The following is a 19085-nucleotide window of genomic DNA, read 5'->3' as shown; positions in this document are numbered from 1 at the left end:
GGCACCGCTGGCACACACCTAGTTACGGCCCTGCTACTTACTAGTACTACTGTAGTTCTTATAGCTTCATGCCACAGGGCAGCGGCTCCTCGGGCGGCTTTGCTATGCTTTCCACATGGGGGCTTGACTTCGGCCAGCAAAAATTAGTGAGCGTAGTTTGGTTGGCAGGGCTTCTTACAACTGGCAGCATGAGCAGAGCTTCAGATCGGAGGTTGAATGGGAGGGCTTCTAGAGCCTTGGGCTTCAGACAGCCAATGCTGAGTAGGCATGGCTTTGGTTCAAGATTATACAGCTGTGGGTGAGTGGGCGGGGCTTCAGGCACCCAACGCCAGGGTGGGTTAGTGAGGTAGAGCTTTGAATTGGCCGGTGGTGGTTGTGCAGGGATTCAGATGGCCGCTGGTGGGGACAGGAATTTTTTTTTTTTTCATGTCAACACTGTCTGCAGAGAATCCTGTGGGCGCTGGACCTATTTTCATGGGTGCCTTGAGCTGTAGCTCCATCCGCCCCGTTGTTAATCTGACCCTGTATATAGATTATATTTTACCTCTTTGGGGGTCATTTCAAGTTGATTGCTAGCTACGGATTTTCGTAGCACAGCGATCATGGCAGAACGGGGCTAATCTGCGTATGCACCGCAATGCGCAGGCGCCTTGTACGAGTACACAGTGGTTCGTTACCCAGCGATGGCTTCTACGATGATTCCATTCGCACAGTCGGTCGCAAGGAGATTGACAGAAAGAGGGCGTTTGTGGGTGTCAACTGACCATTTTCTGGGAGTGTTTTGAAAAACACAGGCATGTCCAGGCATTTGCAGGGCGGGTGTCTGACGTCAATTCCGGGAACAAAAACACTGAAGTGATCGCAAGGACTGAGTAAGTTCAAACCTACTTTGAAACTGCACAAAATGTTTTTGCAGAGCTCCGCTGCAAAGACGTTTGCACACTTGCAAAGCAAAAATACACTCCCCCGTGGGCGGCGACTATGCGTTTGCACGGCTGCTAAAAGTCACTAGCAAGCGAACAACTCAGAATGAGGGCCATTGTCTCTGAAAAACCATAGTGTACTCCTGAAGAAATTATACAGTAGATGTGTCATAAAATGATGACCGGCATCACATCACATCCATTGAAACTTAGAGGTGGGAAAATGGATATGCAAGACTCTGAAATTCAATCAAAATTTAGCAATTCGCAGATTGATTTAAAGATGCACAAATTTTGTTAAATTATTCACGCCCCTAGAGGCCAAATGCAGTACACGAAAAGAAGACAACCAACAACATTTTAAAAAGTCATATGTATGGCCTCATAAAACGCTTACAGCCCCTCTGGCACTCATCGCCTGATATCAATTAGGGCAGTTTATTTCTGTAAGCAATGTATTCATATCCCATTGCTTCTTTATTTGTCCTGATATGGTGTTCAAATACCTGGGCAATACAGACTGTAGCCAGGACTGTAACTAGGGTAGTGCGACCGGTGCTCCGCAGGCTGTACCATCAGGAACTGGGGAGGGGGTTGGAAGTACTCACTGCTCCATCTCTTTGTCCCAGCACTCTGGCAGATAATTGCAATAAGGGGAAAGTGTTATAAAAGTGAAACTCTGGTATACAGCAGGCTGTAGAGCCCTGTACGACTATGTTTATTAACAGGGCAAACCCCCCACCTCCCCCTGTAGTGGAGATGGCCAGACCTGGTTAGTGTAACCGGTCAGATGCTCCTGCATCTTTTGACCTGAGCAGCCTGCCACGCCACTGTAGAGAGTAAGTGACAGTGATTCACTCTCTGCAGCAGTACCCTCTACAGTCTGACGCTGTACGCGGCCACGTACCCCGCATATGCATTGGGCCGGTCCTGCTTCCACATCTAATGTAAACATTGTGCTTAACAACACATGATGAACAGCAAAATGACAACCAATACAACCACTATGAGTCTGCATGATGTCACAGTCTGACACTGAACTCAGTGACTGCTGAGGAGACTGTGTCCACAATTGCAGGATAACTCCTATGTATATTTAGTTTTAAATTTAAAGTCACTGTAAAATTCACCAACCTGCTGTAAGCGGAAGCACAAACAGCCACCACACAGCCTCCGCAGCCTGGCCTGGTGTCCACAGACTTCTCCTCTCTCTCTCTCTCTCTCTCTCCGTCAAGTGGTCACACTGCGACGCAGCTCTAGTTGTCCTGACTCTCAATCCATCCCATGGTCCACTCCACTCCCAGACAGTGATACCGCTTTCACATCGCAAACCCAGGTCGGACCCGGATTTTGAACCCAAACAGCCAATCAGCACCTTTTCCTGAGACCCGGGTTGAATGGGTCCTGGGTCAGAAGCTTTCACACTGCACACTGGTGTCTGTGCTCCTGCCCCTAATGGAGGCGGAGCTATGATTCTGACCAGGAATAGGAGTGATGAAGCCTGGGGGAGTGGAGCTGGAGCAGGTAGAGAGGGAAGCCACAGACTGCAGTGGTGGCTGGTGGGTATAGGACAATGTTCTCTTGGTCCAGGATCTAGAACAATCCCACTAAAAACTGGACGTGTGGTAACCCTACACCTGTCTGTGCCTCTAGACACTAAGACACTAACTTGTGCCCTCACAGTATACCAGTGCCAGCATATAGAAGCCAGTACAACCACCCCAGAAGTGACTTTTATATTAACCTATGCCATGACAGAATAGCAGCTTGAACCTTCAACTCATAGTCAATTTATCTGCAACAATAACTCCCCCCCCCCTTCTCCCAGCATGACTGCAGATATAATACCATATAATGCCAGCATGTTTCTACTGTATATATCAACCAGGGTCCCCACAATATGCCACCTGGTGGTTCCACAGTACACCCCCAGTACAGCAACCAGTGTTCCCAAATACTAGTAACCAAAGCCAGATTAAGGGGGGGATGCAGGGCATACTGTACCCCGGGCCCCCCTTTGTCAGGGCCCCCCTCCCCGGCCAGAGCACACTGACATCACTAGCTTTCCCTCTTAAGCAGCACAGAAACAGCAGCCAGAATGCGAGGACAGTATGCAGTGCGGGCATAGACACAGGCATATTATGTTTTATGAGCTACTGACAGAGGTTCTGACCAGAGGAATGATAGGAGGGTGGAGAGAGTTGTAAGTGACACATGGATCCCAGCTTCTCCTCCTCCCTGTCTAGATGTCTGAGTCCTGTCTAAACTGTTAAGCAACTAAACCATTTTGAACTAGAGATAAAGACAAACACAGAGAGTCCTCCTGAGTCCTGTCCCAGTGTGTAAGTAGTACAGAGGCTGCTGATATTCTTGCATGTGACAAAATAAGTTATTTTATTTTTGTATGTGGATTTTAAGGTTAAGTTGTCTTTGTTATGCAAGAGAAGTTTACAAAATAGTTGTCTTTCAATTAGGTGGCGCTATAAACAGTACCCTGCCATTATTAAACTATTAGTTAAAACAATATACACCATTGATTTTAATTTAATATACACAATCTGTACCTCCCACCATGATCCATTCCAGGAGGGACAACATGCTCTATATCTGGACTTCCTTCTTTATTTATATTTGCAATCACCTGTGTTGAATTACCTTTCTTATCAATGAAATAGTTCAACACAGGTGACACCAATCATATATTAAAAAAACAAACAACCAAATAAGACAGCGCTTCTCACTTTGTATAAAATGAATTTCACACACTGAAGAAGCCGCTGAGACCGGAGGGTAGGCGGAGAAATGCGTTTGGGGACTCATTTTCTGGCTAAAAACCACACTTTGTTGCCTATAGCAGTATTGGAGAACCAGCCGCTGGTAATACGGAGGAGAGGCACCTGCAAAGAACACGCTGCACAGATCTTCTATTATCCACTACACTCCTTGGATGAGGCTGCAATGCCCACAACATAATCAGGAGAGGTACAAATATGGGTACACAGCTTATTGTACTCTAAGTGGACTTTGGACTGTAGTGTTCAATCTGCCTTTCATTCATTTGTTCTTGGGACCAGCTGAGCTTAGATTGCCAGCATATCATTAATAATCTACAAAGTATACTAAAAAACTGCCTACTAGTATGGATGGATTCTAAGCAAATATCTCTGCTTTCAAATTACTCGCTTGCTTAACATCTTACTCTTTTGCACATGCAGACTCTATTATTAACTATCTGCTGCCTGCTATTAACATCTTGAAATAGTTAGACGTGGGTCTAACAATTAGATTGTGCATGTTTAAAAATTGCTTTGCAAATGACAGTATAGCTAAATTGTTTGTTTAGAGCCTCATTGGGATTATGCCATAATATATATGGATGGTAATCTGATGATACCAATGTGCTTTAAATAAGATTCCTTAATTTTGGAATTATCTTAACCAATTGTTTTTATTTATTCTTTATTTATTATTATGTGTATATTGATACTGGCCGGTATCTTACTGTATTAATTGTGCATATTTAAAAGTAATGAATTCATTTTATACAAAGTGAGAAGCGCTGTCTTATTTGGTTGTTTGGTTTTTTACATTTTGGGGAAATTGGGATCAGTTCCCTGAGATCAGCTGCTCTCACTTTGTAAGTGACAGCGCCAGGTGTATAAATTGGTATTACTTGGTTTGGTGTTTTTCAATCATATATTAAGTGGGAAGTCCAGGTAGAGAGCATTTTGTCCCTCCTGGAATGGGACACGTTGGGAGATATGCACAATTTAATATACATCCCTCACCTTCCATCGGGGCCCCCCTGTTTTAAGTGCCCTGGGCACCCCCAAGGCTTAATCCGGCCCTGCTAGTAACTCCAGTACACCAGCTAGTGTTCCCATATACCAGTCAGTATATCCCTTGTACATGTGGACATCTATGTGATAGCTTCATAATGTAACTGATCACTGCTATGGTAGCCAGCATTATGCAGCACTCAGTGAGTTGTTCTCATGTGCCAGTAGTGGGTATTATATGTCAGGCAGGCACAGTGAGTGTGGAAACGAAGAGGAGCTGGTAGTACGGGGGTACGGCACCCAGGGGATTGATGCCATCGTCATTGCTGAATGCTCCTGGATGTAATGAATCAGGCTAGAGCCCACCAAGAGCAGGAGCAGAGCAGGGGAGCCAGTCGTCCGTAGCTATGACAGAGGTCAGTGCTGTCAAGGGTCCATCTGCTGTGCACTGTGTTCCCGATTAGGAGATTCCGCATAATGGGGAGCTATATGGGCACTTTACACTCCATATATACCAAGCGTCTCAGCACACCAAAGGTAGCAGCAGCTTCCCGCTGGAACAGAACACCGGCAGCATCTGCAATGCTGGTCAGGTTATCGGAAAAAGAACCACAACAATGTTCAACATATGTTGTCTGGAACAAAGTGTCAAGTTTGAAAAAGTAGGCAGACACTGCCATCCAGGGTCCACTTATCGTTCAATTGGGGGAAATTGTCTTTCCCTTACACTAGAACGATTAATAGACAGCTAGTTGAAAAAAAATCAACATGATTGATTTTTCCAACTAGTTGGACTGACAATTTTTTTTATGTTTTTTGGCATTTGGGAGCAAACAAATGATCACCATCACTAGTTGGCCGGATGGAATGAATTCTTTATGCTGTTACATATGCTGTTACTGCTACATAATTAGGCACATCATTGCGAACTTTGAGGATAGTTAATCAGTTCCTAACTAGAAATGAGAAAGCTTGGTTCCCATCCGAACTTCCGGGTTTTGAGGAAATCCAAGTGATAGCTCGGGTTTTCCCGCCTTGCTTGGATTCACTGGGGTGCTAGACAGACAGACTGAGACTGTATGGAGCTGATGAGACTGTCTGGAACTCCAGAGACATTGGAGCTTGGAGAGACAGAAGAGGGCTGACCGGAGCCGGAGAGACTTTGGGGTGCTGCAGAGACAGAAAGGGGTTGGCTGTGACTGTATCAGAAGAAGAATGGCTGGAGCTGGATAGACACTAGGGGGCTGGAGAGATTAGAAGGAAAAGGCTTGGGACAGCAATCTTAATTAAGAGCCAGATGTACTAAGCCTTAAAAAGTGATAAAGTGGAGAGAGATAAACTACCAGCCAATCAGCTCCAGTCATTTTTCAAACACAGCCTGTGACATGGCAGTTATGAGCTGATTGGCTTGTACTTTATCACTCTCCACTTTATCACTTTTCAAGGCTTAGTACATCTCCCCCTAAGGCACAAAAAGAGGAGTTACTGATATCAATTAGAAAATACAGTTTAATATTCTAAAATTGTTTGATCAAGGAAGTTCACGTTTTGCCCTGCTTCAAAGATTCTGTTACCATGTATTGTCAGGCTGTACCTGTTATATGATGATAACATTGGTTATATTCATGTGGAAACAGACTTCTTCAGTTAATGTTATCTACTACATGAATAGTGAATACCGACTGAAGTCACTATCTGCCCAGGGAGGAACAATTTTTTCAGAGGTTACCTGTTGCTGGGAAACCACATATAGGTAAGAAAGACTCTCAAGGGACTTGCCTGTACCTGCAAGGGACCCAGAGATGGTGAGACCCCTGCAACATGAATGTACCAGGCCCTGTGATTTTTGTCGCTAGCCATGGGCATGACATCAGGGGACGGGACCAGCACAGTAATAAACAAAAGATATCACTAGAATGTCCACAGGCGCCAATTGTTCTAGGTCTGGAGATTGTACTCCTATGTAGGAGATGGAAATCCTCAATCTCAGATTTCTCGTATTACTCCCATAGATATATGAAAAATAAAATAGAAATACAATAGTGTAATATTGTTAACATGATAAAAATTATTCCACAATATTGCAAGTGGGGTCCGTACCGTGAGGATATGTCTACCAATTCGAATACACACAGCACATGAAATGGAGAAGGTCAAGCCTTATACACATTCCCCTCCTGTTTTCTTATTCCTCAATGGTAGGGTTCCCTCGTACAATTTGGTATCATAAAAGAAAGGAGCAGGTATAGTATAATACCATTTTTAATTGCATAAAAAGTTAACAACCAGAACAGGGTAAAATCACTGGACTCTCACCATCTAGGATTGTCCACTAAAAAAGTAGACAAACAAGGCATGATTGAAATAATACCAGGCGTCCCCAGCACCTCGTTGGTCCCTCTATGGTTCCGTACCAGTGTCTCCCCTTCACAACAAACGAACTGCCGACGCGTTTCGATACACTATGGTATCTTTTTCAAGGCATAATGGTATATCATCCCTGGGCATCCCTTTATACCCCTTTGATGATGTCATCACATAATTAACAAAAAAGTCCTATTTCCAGACATGGATTAACTATCTTCTAAAACATCCTCCTATTGCTGAGAAAAATGTCTGTTCCATCCCTCCGTTCCAGCCTTTCCGGAAGAGCACTTTCAATTCCTTTTGGCGCCACACCATCCTCCAATCGGAAGTGGCTCATATCCCGCTCAGCGTGTCGGAAGAACTTCACTTCCGCATTTGCGTTCCCCTGGCGTGAGATGTTTGCATCTTACCAATGTGAGACGTCACTTCCAGGAATGATCTTTCAGTTTATAGCTGTATCTCGAACAAGAGGCAGTCTTTGATTATTCACCTTTCTCAGCGCCACCTTTTCAGATTGTTCTAGCAGCATATCATATAAAAACAATAACAGTAAAAGCGTAAATTAATAACAAATTGAATTAATACATAAAATAAGATACATAAAATATGTTTGGTAGCAGAACAGTAAGATTCATATATCTCTAATACTCATAGAAAATCTGAACAAATTATAACATTTATATAAAGATTCCTACTAATTTTTATAAAAAAAAACATTTTAATTCGAAATCCTTATTCAAACCCATAGGTGCTAATGTTTTAAAGTTGTAGATCATGGACATCTCACATTTTGCCAATCTTACAGCAATATCACCCCCTTTTACATTGGAGGATACTTTTTTTAATACCATAAAGTTTCTCACATGTTTGATATCACAATTATGAACATCCTTAAAGTGCTTCGACAGTGCATGCGTATCCAATCCTTTACGGATATTCCGAAGATGTTCTCCTATCCTTATTTTAACCACCTGTGTACCTTGGTTATGGTCAATTATTGTATAAAGCGAACTTACGTCTGCAGTGATCAAATAATAATTTTCTTTCCATTCTATAGTCTCTAAAAATTGTATGACTTCTATAGTATCTTTTAAATGTGATTGATTCCTAACTACAAGAGGTTGAAGGTGGAAGTCTATAAATCGGGAAAGGTTCGCTGATAAAGATTCCACCCCAGAAACAATGGGTCTCCCCGGAGGTTTTACTGGGTTTTTGTGGATTTTGGGGAGAATGTAAATGGTAGGCATTTTCGGATCCTCTATGTAAATAAACCCTGATTCCTTTTCAGTTAAAGTCCCCTTATTTTTAAACAAATCCACCAATCCCTTTAAGCTCAAATTCATCTTTATAGTGGGATCACCTCGTATTTTTCTGTAGGTGTCTTTATCTTCTAGTAATTGATGTACAATTGCTTCATAGTCAGGTTTATCAAATAGAACAATTCCCCATCTTTGTCTGCCGGTTTAATTATGAGCCCTTCATTTCCTACCAGTTCCTTTTCATTCTTTGAACGTCAAATTACTCTTGATTTTATCGGCATCTAGTTTTTGAATATCTTCTTGAATTAGAGCTCAAAAGGACTCAATGAAACACCCTGTGAGATGTTAGGGGAAAAATGTAGATTTTGGCCTAAAAGGGGTCATTTCAACTGACTCCTGTACTATCATTTCACTTGACTTCATACTGAAGAATTTTTTCAAGGTTAATTTTCTCAAAAACTTCTGTATGTCGACAAAAACATTGAATTGATTAACCTTTGTAGAAGGACAGAATTTCAGACCCTTCTCCAATACTGACCTTTCTTCCTTCAGTAAAACATGTGTACTTAAATTAAATATTTTTGTACCTATTTTCTCTATAACAACCTCTTTATTTTTAATGGGATTATAAGTTTTTTTCTTTTTCAGTTTCCTATTTTCCAGTGCTGCTCTGCTGTGGCACTGATGCTTGTAACAGTGGTAATGAAAACCAGAAATGTAATGCAGATGCATCTGTATTTGACTTATTTACAATAAAACATATGTAATGATTAGAAATCATTTGTCAAGTGTGTGCATTGTAAAGCATTAGACAACTTGCTTTCAATGTTTGTGAAGTTGTATGAAGTGATGATGATGATGATGATGATGATGATGATGATGAAAAGGAAACATATAATAGAAGCAGCTGTCATTTGCAGTAATGATCAATGTAACAAAAAATCCTGTCAACCTTAATTTAACATGGAGAGGCATCACAATGATTGGATCTGTATAGGTTGGTCATTTCTATAAGTGGGCAAATTGGAATCCATTCCATATGAAGGTTTTATAGTTACCCAAATTACATCTCTATTGGTGAAGTCAGAATTTTAGTATATTTTGAACATCTAATAAAATTACTCTCAGTGGCAGCTTTATTAGGTACACATATTTACATGTTAATGCAAATTTCTAATTAGCTAATCATGTGAAGGCAAATCAATACATAAAATAATACAGACATGGGTGGTCATTCCGAGTTGTTAGCTCGTTGCCGATTTTCGCTATGCTGCGATTTGCTGCTAAATGCGCATGTGCATGGTACGCAGCGTGCATGCGCTTAATTATTTAACTAAAAACATAGCAGTTTTGCTGTTGTTCGTGCGGCGCTTTTCAGTCGCACTGCTGATCGGTGAGTGATTGACAGGAAAGGGGCGTTTCTGGGTGGTAACTGAGCGTTTTCCGGGAGTGTGCTAAAAAACGCAGGCGTGTCAGGGAAAAAGCAGGAGTGGCTGGGGAAACGAGGGAGTGGCTGGCTGAACGCAGGGTGTGTTTGTGACGTCAAACCAGGAACTAAACGGACTGAGCTGATCGCAATCTAGGAGTAGGTCTGGAGCTACTCAGAAACTGCAGGAAATTATTTAGTAGAAGTTCTGCTAATCTTTCCTACGCTATTCTGCTATGCTAAGATACACTCCCAGAGGGCGGCGGCCTAGCGTTTGCAATGCTGCTAAAAGCAGCTAGCAAGCGAACAACTCGGAATGACCACCATGGTCAAGAGGTTTAATTACAATATTATTCATCTCAAACACCACAATTGGGGAAGAAGTGGGATATAAGTGACTTTTTAACATGGAATGATTGTTTGTTCTTGATGGGGTACTTTGAACATCTCAGTCACTGCTGATCTCCCTGGATATTAATGCACAGCAGTCTCTAGAGTTTACAGAGAATATTGAGAAAATAAAAAAAATCAAATAAGCTGCAGATCTGTGGAAAAAGATGTTAAGACAGAGATCAGAATGAGACAGTTGCTTATATAACCATATATTGCAATAGTGGCATACAGAAGAACATCTCTGAATGTATAGCACATCTAAATTTTAAGTGGAAGAGCAACAGCAGAAGAAGACCACACCAGGTTCCACTGCTGTTGGCTAACAACAGGAAACAGTAGGCACAATTCGACAGTTGAATAATGGAAAAAAAAATCTAGCATAACAAATCTCAATTTCTGCTGCCACATGCCATTAGATGGTCACAAATTGGCATAAACAACATAAATCCATGATCCATTGTGTCAACTGTTCAGACTTATACAAGGAGTGTAATAAGAAAAGCAAAAAAGCAATAAGAGCAGCTAAAATGGAAAATGAAAAGCAAATCGCTATAGAGAGTAAAACCAATCCTAAAAAAAATTTTTAAATACATAAACAGTAGAAGGTTAAAAAAGGAGAATATAGGTCCATCATAAGATGAATTAGGAGAATTGATAAATGATGACGAAATAAAAGCGGAAATACTGAACAAATTCTTTTCATCAGTATTCACCAGTGAAGAACTGATGGTGGGAGTACAGCATAACATTGTGACAGTAATGATTCATGGTTAGATACTTGTTTAAGTGAAGAAGTAGTCCGGGAGAGACAAAGCAAAATTAAGATTAATAAATCACCTGGTCCTGATGGACTTCACCCAAGGGTTCATATGGAGCTTAGTTCACAACTAGCACGGCCCCTATACTTGATTTTCAATAGTTCAATTAGATCAGGCATGATACCGAAGGATTGGCGTATAGCTGAGGTAGTGCCATTATTTAAAAAGGGATCCAAAAATCTTACGGGAAACTACAGACCAGTTAGTTTGACATCTATAGTGGGGAAAATATTGGAAGGAATTCTAAGTCTGCTAGAATTATTAGCAAGAAGCAGCATGGGTTTGTGAGGGACAGGTCATGTCAGACTAACTTAATTAGCTTCTACGAGGAAGTGAGCAATAATCTTGATCAAGGAAAAGCAGTGGATGTGGCCTTCCCAGATTTTGCAAAAGCCTTCAATACAGTTCCTCACAGAAGACTGATGATCAAATTAAAGGAGCTTGGCCAAGGAAAAACTATTTGCACATGGATAAGCAACTGGTTGGATAGCAGGGTACAGCGAGTAGTGGTCAACGGGAAGTCCTCAACCTGGTCCCCAGTAGTCAGCGGAATACCACAAGGGTCCGTACTCGGATGGCTACTGTTCAACATATTTATCAATGACCTAGAAATAGGCCTGGAAAGCACAGTGTCAATCTTTGCAGATGATACTAAACTGTGTAAGGTAATTCATTCAGAATTGGATGTGGAGTCCTTGCAGAATGATCTATCTAAACTTGAACTCTGGGCATCTAAATGGAAAATGAGGTTAAATACAGACAAATGCAAGGTTATGCATTTTGGGACTAAAAACAAACTTGCATCATACATATTAAATGGGGAACGTCTAGGGGAAACAGAGTTGGAAAAAGATTTGGGGGTTTTCATTGATAATAGGCTTAATAACCATACACAATGTCAAAACACAGTAAAGAAGGCAAGTAAGGTGCTAGCGTGCATAAAAAGGGGAATTAAGACAAGGGACTGGGATGTAATCATGCCGCTGTATAAAGCATTGGTGCATCCACACCTGGAATATTGTGTTCAGTTTTGGGCACCATTGTATAAAAAAGACATCAGTGAACTCGAAAGGGTACAAAGGTGAGCTACTAAATTGATTAAAGGCCTAGAAGGACTGGACTATAAGGAAAGACTTACTAGGTTGAATATGTATACACTAGAAAAGAGGCGCCTAAGAGGAGATATTATTAATATCTTCAAATATGTAAAGGGACATCACATAGAGTTATCAGAGGAATTATTTATTAAAAGAACACGTGGGCACTCGCTGCAGCTGGAGGAGAGAAAGTTCCGAACACAACGGAGGAAAGGGTTCTTTACTGTTAGGGCAATCAGGTTGTGGAATTCAATGCCAGAGAGGTGGTAATGGCGGACTCTGTAATTGGATTTAAAAAATAAATGGATACATTTCTGAATAAAAAAGCTATCCAAGGTTATAGTACTTAAAATATCAATGTGGTCAATCCGGGTGTAACATGAGTTATAGTAGCTAACTAGTCATAAAACATTATTCAGCGAGTATGTAGAATCATCACAACTTAAAACAGGTTGACCACAATGGGCAATTTGTCTCTATTCAACCTCAAATACTATGTTACTATAGTGGTGGTAGTGTAGTTATTTGGTGAATGCTTTCTTGGCACACATTAGGCATCTAAATACCAATGAAGCATTGCTGAAATGCCATAGCCTATATGAGTATTTTTGATGACCATTTGCCTTGCTTTATGGCCATAGTCCTTCCCTCCTCTAATAGGTTGGGTACGAAATCCCAGCAGATCCTGACAATAAGAAGACCAACAACGGAATCTGGACAGATAGAATCCTGACAGATCTTGGTAAGTATTTTCACCCTACCCCTAATCCTAACTTTAACCTACCCCTCCTGCAGCCTAACCTCCCCCTTCCGCAGCCTAACCTTCTCCACCCCCGCAGCCTAATCCTAACCCTTCCCTGACCCTAACCCCAACCCTAGTATTTACTTCCAGGATCAGTTGGGATCCCACTGCTGGTCTTCTGACTGTCGGGATCCCAAATGCCAGGATTTTGACTGCATCCCCTTCTAATGGCAACTTCCAACAGAATAATGTGCTATATCCAGTACACATATCATATCAAGCTGATTCCATGAGCATGGCAATTACAGTAGTTTGGTGTACTCCAATGGCCTCCACAGTCACCAGATCTCACTCAAGTAGAGCACCTTTGGGATATGGTGGAGCAGATTTGTCCAACACATTTTTTGAAGCCATGTCACTAAGAATTTCTACCGTTCTGTGGACAGGGTGGTCAGAATCCTACCAGTACTAGAAAGGTATACTGATTGCTATTCCTCATGATGTGTGACTCAAAAACATTCCTTGAAGACTTTCGTTCATAGGTGGGCCATCAGTATACTTCAAAATCATAGGTATTCCCTAAAATCCAGTAAAACATGTGCAGTTGTACACATTCAGGTACATCCTAGTCATACAGCATGTCCCAACATTTACTCAGCTAAAGTCGGGACAAAATTGCACCATGAAAGCAACACCCTATTTCACACAAAACAGTTGGGAAGTATGACACAGACAAATGAGCTATGGTAAAGAAGGCATAAACCTCTAGTCTGTATTGGTGCGCAGAACTGGCACCTTAAGAGCAATTATACACCTCAGCAGATGTGCAGCCATTTCCGTATTTATGCTTTATTTTTTAGGTAATTCTTGAAATTACTGTATTTATTATTTAAAGATCGATATTGTATTTTATTATGCTTGTAAAAGTAAAAATACAAACAAACCTATTTTTTTTTACCTTTGGTGAATTCAACTCACAGACCCTTCTTCAAAAACCCATTAACTTTAAGACAGGCCTCAAACTCTAATTCATATAAGTAACTTCACTTTAAATTTAAGACTGCAGATAAAAATATTGTTTTAGAAAATCTTTTTATTTTTGTCTACATGTTCAAATGCAACTTCCTTAACTTTAAGTCAATCCTGAGACTCACATTGTTATGAGGTACTTGACTCTTGAGAGGTAAGCCCATAAGCTAAGTCAGTAGCAGCCAACAGAAAAATAAACAGTCAAAAGTAAAAAGTCTGGTAACAAAAAACACTTGGCTATAACTGACCGTGACTAGTGTATCAATTAGAATTAAAATGAAGCTAACAAAGTATAATTTATTTTAAACTAAATATATAGAGAATTATTAAATTATCCACATTTTTATTTAGAGTACATAGAAGTTAACAAAAAATGTGTATTCCCACAGCAAATACAGAGATACAGTACAAGTTACCTAATGCAAAATTATCAGGAAAACTAGTTAAACATATTAAGATAAGATCACTAGTAGAAAATAAATGAATAATTATTAAATACTATATTTAAATAAAAAATGTGTTTATGTGTGAATGTAGCTATGTTCAAAATCAATAATTTATAAAAAATGTCAGGAATACTTCACACAATAGTTACTTTTTTATATAGTAAAATAATCTTGAAAATAAGGTTAATGAGATACATCAAGAGCATTGACCCAATGTCTCACCTCTACACCTCATAGAAGCCTAATACTCTCTAAAAGAAAAACAATTACTTATTTACTCAATACCTCTAAAATAGCAACCTAAAATGATTAAAATGCCCATTTAATTTTATACCATGCAATGAGAATACATTACTTGGCCAACAAAATAATACATTTACACCTAACATATTCTTGACATCATTGTGTATGTAACCAGCCGCAACACTTCTGCAGTATAAACAATAAATAGAAACTGGCTTATAGACAAATGCTATGATGTCTCTGTTGATGTGTGTGACAGGTCAAAGTCCACTCACCATGAGCAGGCAGCTGTTTCCGAACCAGTGGCTGTGCTCCCTCCGCAATGGTCAGCAATGTTTTAATGGCATGCAGTTCTAAGAGGCTGGTACGCAAGCGCAGAAGCAGATGGCCAATGTCAGTCCAAAGCCGCGCTTCCTTTCTCCTTTAAAAGGGATCCTCTCCTGTCAGTCCTTGCTATGTGATTGGTTGCACCTATGGAAACAAAGCCTTGTCTTTCAAAACGTGCTCTGATCTGACCCTTGGACTGGATTTTGACCCTGCCTTTGTCTTCCCCTTTTTAGATAATCTTGTACTTGATACCTGTGAAGTGAACTTGATGGCATTCTGAACTCTGCCTTTGTCTACTCGTTCAAAAATGTAACAGATTTCCTGTGTTCCAGACCCTGGATTGTTTCTGACAATGAGGTTGTCTGCTGTGAAGACATCCCACAGGTGGGCAACATCCTATTTAATTATTATTTGGTTGCTCACTGCTGTTGCTATAGATTTCTGAACATCTGCAACATGATTCTTTTCTTAAGTGTTATTTGAGTGTTCCCAAGAATCCAATTCCAAGGAAGACACCGTGTTAGAATTTGACGAATATATTTCTGTGACAACATGCTTCTTAACAATAAGATTAGAGCACCTGCACTAATTACAGTATACTAATAATACAATATTTGAAAAATATTAGCAGAAAATCATACATGGTAAATACAACACATTGTTTTTTTAAAACAAATAACAATTACACAAAATATTTTCTACAGTAATCTTAATATGCAGGTAAATATATACATTTGTGGAAGCATAGATCTCTTAAATTAAATATTCATGACTACAGTCAAATGTACCAAAAACTTAAGAAAAAGCATTCATTCCTGCAAATTCTTCCTTTATTGTAACAATGATGCATCATATTCAGGAAATACACCAATTTAGGACATACGCAGGGCCGGTGCTACCATTAGGCAGCTGCCTATGGGTGCCAGTCACTGGAGGGCGGCATGCTCCTGTTGTATCCATTGTTACAAAAAAAAAAAACTTCTAGGTTAGCCTATGGGCGGCCGCGGCGTGGGTCCGTCTAGCCATCACTCACCTCACCACCGGCATCCAGGGCTGCCTGTTAGGCTATCAGCCACCAGCGTTGATATGCCATGCTCTTGTTTACAAGGGAATGAATAACCGTGTGTGGCGCCGCCCCCTAGCCTGCTCTATCATACCCTTAGCTCCTCTTCTTGTTTTTAGAGATGAGGAGCAGGGCTGCCAGGGCCAGGCTGAGGAGAGTCAGAGACTTCCCCTTTGCACTTAAAACACAGCAGCACTGGGAGTCCTGGACCCGGGACATCCTCCATGTGCCCTCCCTCCCCGGCTGTTGTTGTAGTCTGGTTGATCCTGACACAGAGCAGAGCTGAGCTGTCCTGAGCCGCTGAGCAGCCATCTCACCTGCTGCAGCTACTGTACCACACTTTTCCAGTGATTTAGCTGGATACATAGCCCCTGCGGATGGCAGCTGCCTCCCGGGCTCCTCACAGCCAGATGCGCAGTACAAGGTGGCACTAAATGAGCACTTCTGGGTGCATTGCTTGTGTGTGGGTGACATTGGATGAATGCTGTGTATGGGTGACAGTGAATTACTGGTGTGTGTGTGTGTGTGTGTGTGTGTGTGTGTGTGTGACAGTGGGTGAAAGTTAGTGAGAGGTGGGGGTGAGAGAAGGAAGCAGGTAGGCAGTGGGGCAAGGAAGCAGGTACGGAGTGAAACAAGCAATGAGAGGTGCAGGGAGGTTAAGGGTTGAGAGGGAAGAAGGAGCTGAATGGGTAGCAAGCAAGTTGCGGGGAATAGGTAAAGGTGAGAGATGCAGTCAATCAGACAAGGAGAGCGAGTGTGTGGGACGGGGGGGGGGGGTTGTTAGGCTGAAGTTTTGCCTACGTTGCCAAGAAACCTTGCACCAGCCCTGGGCATACATAATCATACTGCACAAGCAATTGCTCTAAGATGTAGTTAAAAGTAGGTTGGGAGAGATTAGCTGTATTGTCAACATTAACATGGATATAATCAGACAGTGAAGAAGGTAGAGTATCTTTCTCTGGGGTACTCCTCTATATCAATATGAAAATATCAATTCCCTATAAAATGCTGGACATACAGATGTGTCAGCTATCATCTTACCCACAAATAGGTCACGGGTGCAAATGTGCCGCGATTGTGACTATTCGAGCACGGCTGCAATCCATTCGTGGAAGAAGCCGCACCCATGCGATCCTATGGATTACAAGTTACTGTGTTTGCACTTGCTGTTCTCAATGATACTACTCCAGTACAAACTAAGATAAATAGTTATTACAAAAAATGTATTTCAGAAGTTATTTAGATTGTGTGATTATAGATAATTCTGCTAGGGGTATATTTATTGATGTCTGCGGCCAGCCCACGATAAACGTAAAAATATTGAATTTGACAGCAGATTAGAAACACTTAGTCCATCTAGTCTGCCCCTTTTTAAAACTTATTTTTTAACCTTGTTGTTACATCAAACCCTATTTCAGCTTTAGTTTATTGTAAGGATATCATTATGTCTATCACAAGCATGTTTAAATTGCTCTACTGTATTAGCCTCTACCACCTCTGATGGGAGGTTACTCTACTTGTCCACTACTATTTCTGTGAAGTACTTTTTCCTCAAATTTCCCCTGAAGCTACCTACTTGCAGTTTCAGCGCATGTCCACATGTTTTAATACTTCTCTTCCTTTGAAGACTATTTGTCTCCTGTATCTTGCTAAAACCCTTGATATATTTGAAGGTTTCTATCTTTTTCCTTCTCAGCTCCAAACTATACATATTAAGATAATTTTTATTCTTTCCGGGTAAGTTTTGTGATGTAGGTCATGCACCATTTTAGTTGCCCTCCTTTGTACAGTCTATAATGTATTAATTTAATATTAGTGATGTGCACCGGAAATTTTTCGGGTTTTGTGCTTTGGTTTTGGATTCGGTTCAGCGGCCGTGTTTTGGATTCGGACGCGTTTTGGCAAAACCTCCCTGAAAATTTTTTGTCGGATTCGGGTGTGTTTTGGATTCGTTTTTTTTTTACAAAAACCCCTCAAAAACAGCTTAAATCATAGAATTTGGGAGTCATTTTGATCCCATGGTATTATAAACCTCAATAACCATAATTTTCACTCATTTCCATTTTCCAGTCTACTCTGAACACCTCACACCTCATAATATTATTTTTAGTCCTGAAATTTGCACCGAGGTCGCTGGAGGACTAAGCTAAGCGACCCAAGTGGCCGACACAAACACCTGGCCCATCTAGGAGTGGCACTGCAGTGTCAGACAGGATGGCAGATTTAAAAAATAGTCCCCAAACAGCACATGATGCAAAGAAAAAAAGAGGTGCACCAAGGTCGCTGGATGGCTAAGCTAAGCGACCCAAGTGGCCGACACAAACACCTGGCCCATCTAGGAGTGGCACTGCAGTGTCAGACAGGATGGCCGATTTAAAAAATAGTCCCCAAACAGCACATGATACAAAGAAAAAAAGAGGTGCACCAAGGTCGCTGGATGGCTAAGCTAAGCAACCCAAGTGGCCGACACAAACACCTGGCCCATCTAGGAGTGGCACTGCAGTGTCAGACAGGATGGCACTTCAAAAAAATAGTCCCCAAACAGCACATGATGCAAAGATAAATGAAAGAAAAAAGAGGTGCAAGATGGAATTGTCCTTGGGCCCTCCCATCCACCCTTATGTTGTATAAACAGGACATGCACACTTTAACAAACCCATCATTTCAGCGACAGGGTCTGCCACACGACTGTGACTGAAATGACTGGTTGGTTTGGGCCCCCACCAAAAAAGAAGCAATCAATCTCTCCTTGCACACACTGGCTCTACTGAGGCAAGATTTCCACCTCCTCCTCATCCTCCGATTCCTCACCCCTATCACTGTGTACATCCCCCTCCTCACAGATTATTAATTCGTCCCCACTGGAATCCACCATCTCAGGTCCCTGTGTACTTTCTGGAGGCAATTGCTGGTGAATGTCTCCACGGAGGAATTGATTATAATTCATTTTGATGAACATCATCTTCTCCACATTTAATGGAAGCAACCTCGTATGCCGATTGCTGACAAGGTGAGCGGCTGCACTAAACTCTCCAGTTTCTGCAAGGGCCTCCAAAATGCCTCTTTTTCCTGCCAGTATACGTACGGACTGTCTGACGTGCCTACTTGGATGCGGTCACTCATATAATCTTACAACATTCTTTCAATGGTGACAGAATCATATGCAGTGAAAG

At 41.4% G+C, this 19085-nt stretch overlaps 1 long non-coding RNA gene across 1 annotated transcript in view; it reads right to left on the bottom strand.

Annotated features, from left to right (window-relative positions):
* Positions 1–6979: 6979 nt before the first annotated feature.
* LOC135057840 (uncharacterized) overlaps positions 6980–19085 on the bottom strand; it is a 38562-nt gene continuing 26456 nt past the window's right edge. The window contains exon 3 of the long non-coding RNA XR_010244404.1: positions 6980–7588. This is a non-coding gene — a long non-coding RNA (uncharacterized LOC135057840). The remainder of the gene's footprint in view (positions 7589–19085) is intronic.

Source organism: Pseudophryne corroboree, chromosome 3 (genome assembly GCF_028390025.1).
Source record: "Pseudophryne corroboree isolate aPseCor3 chromosome 3, aPseCor3.hap2, whole genome shotgun sequence".
NCBI classification, from domain to species: Eukaryota; Metazoa; Chordata; class Amphibia; order Anura; family Myobatrachidae; genus Pseudophryne; species Pseudophryne corroboree.
Note: the sequence above shows the minus strand (reverse complement) of the source record. Positions and strands in the feature narration are given on the sequence as shown.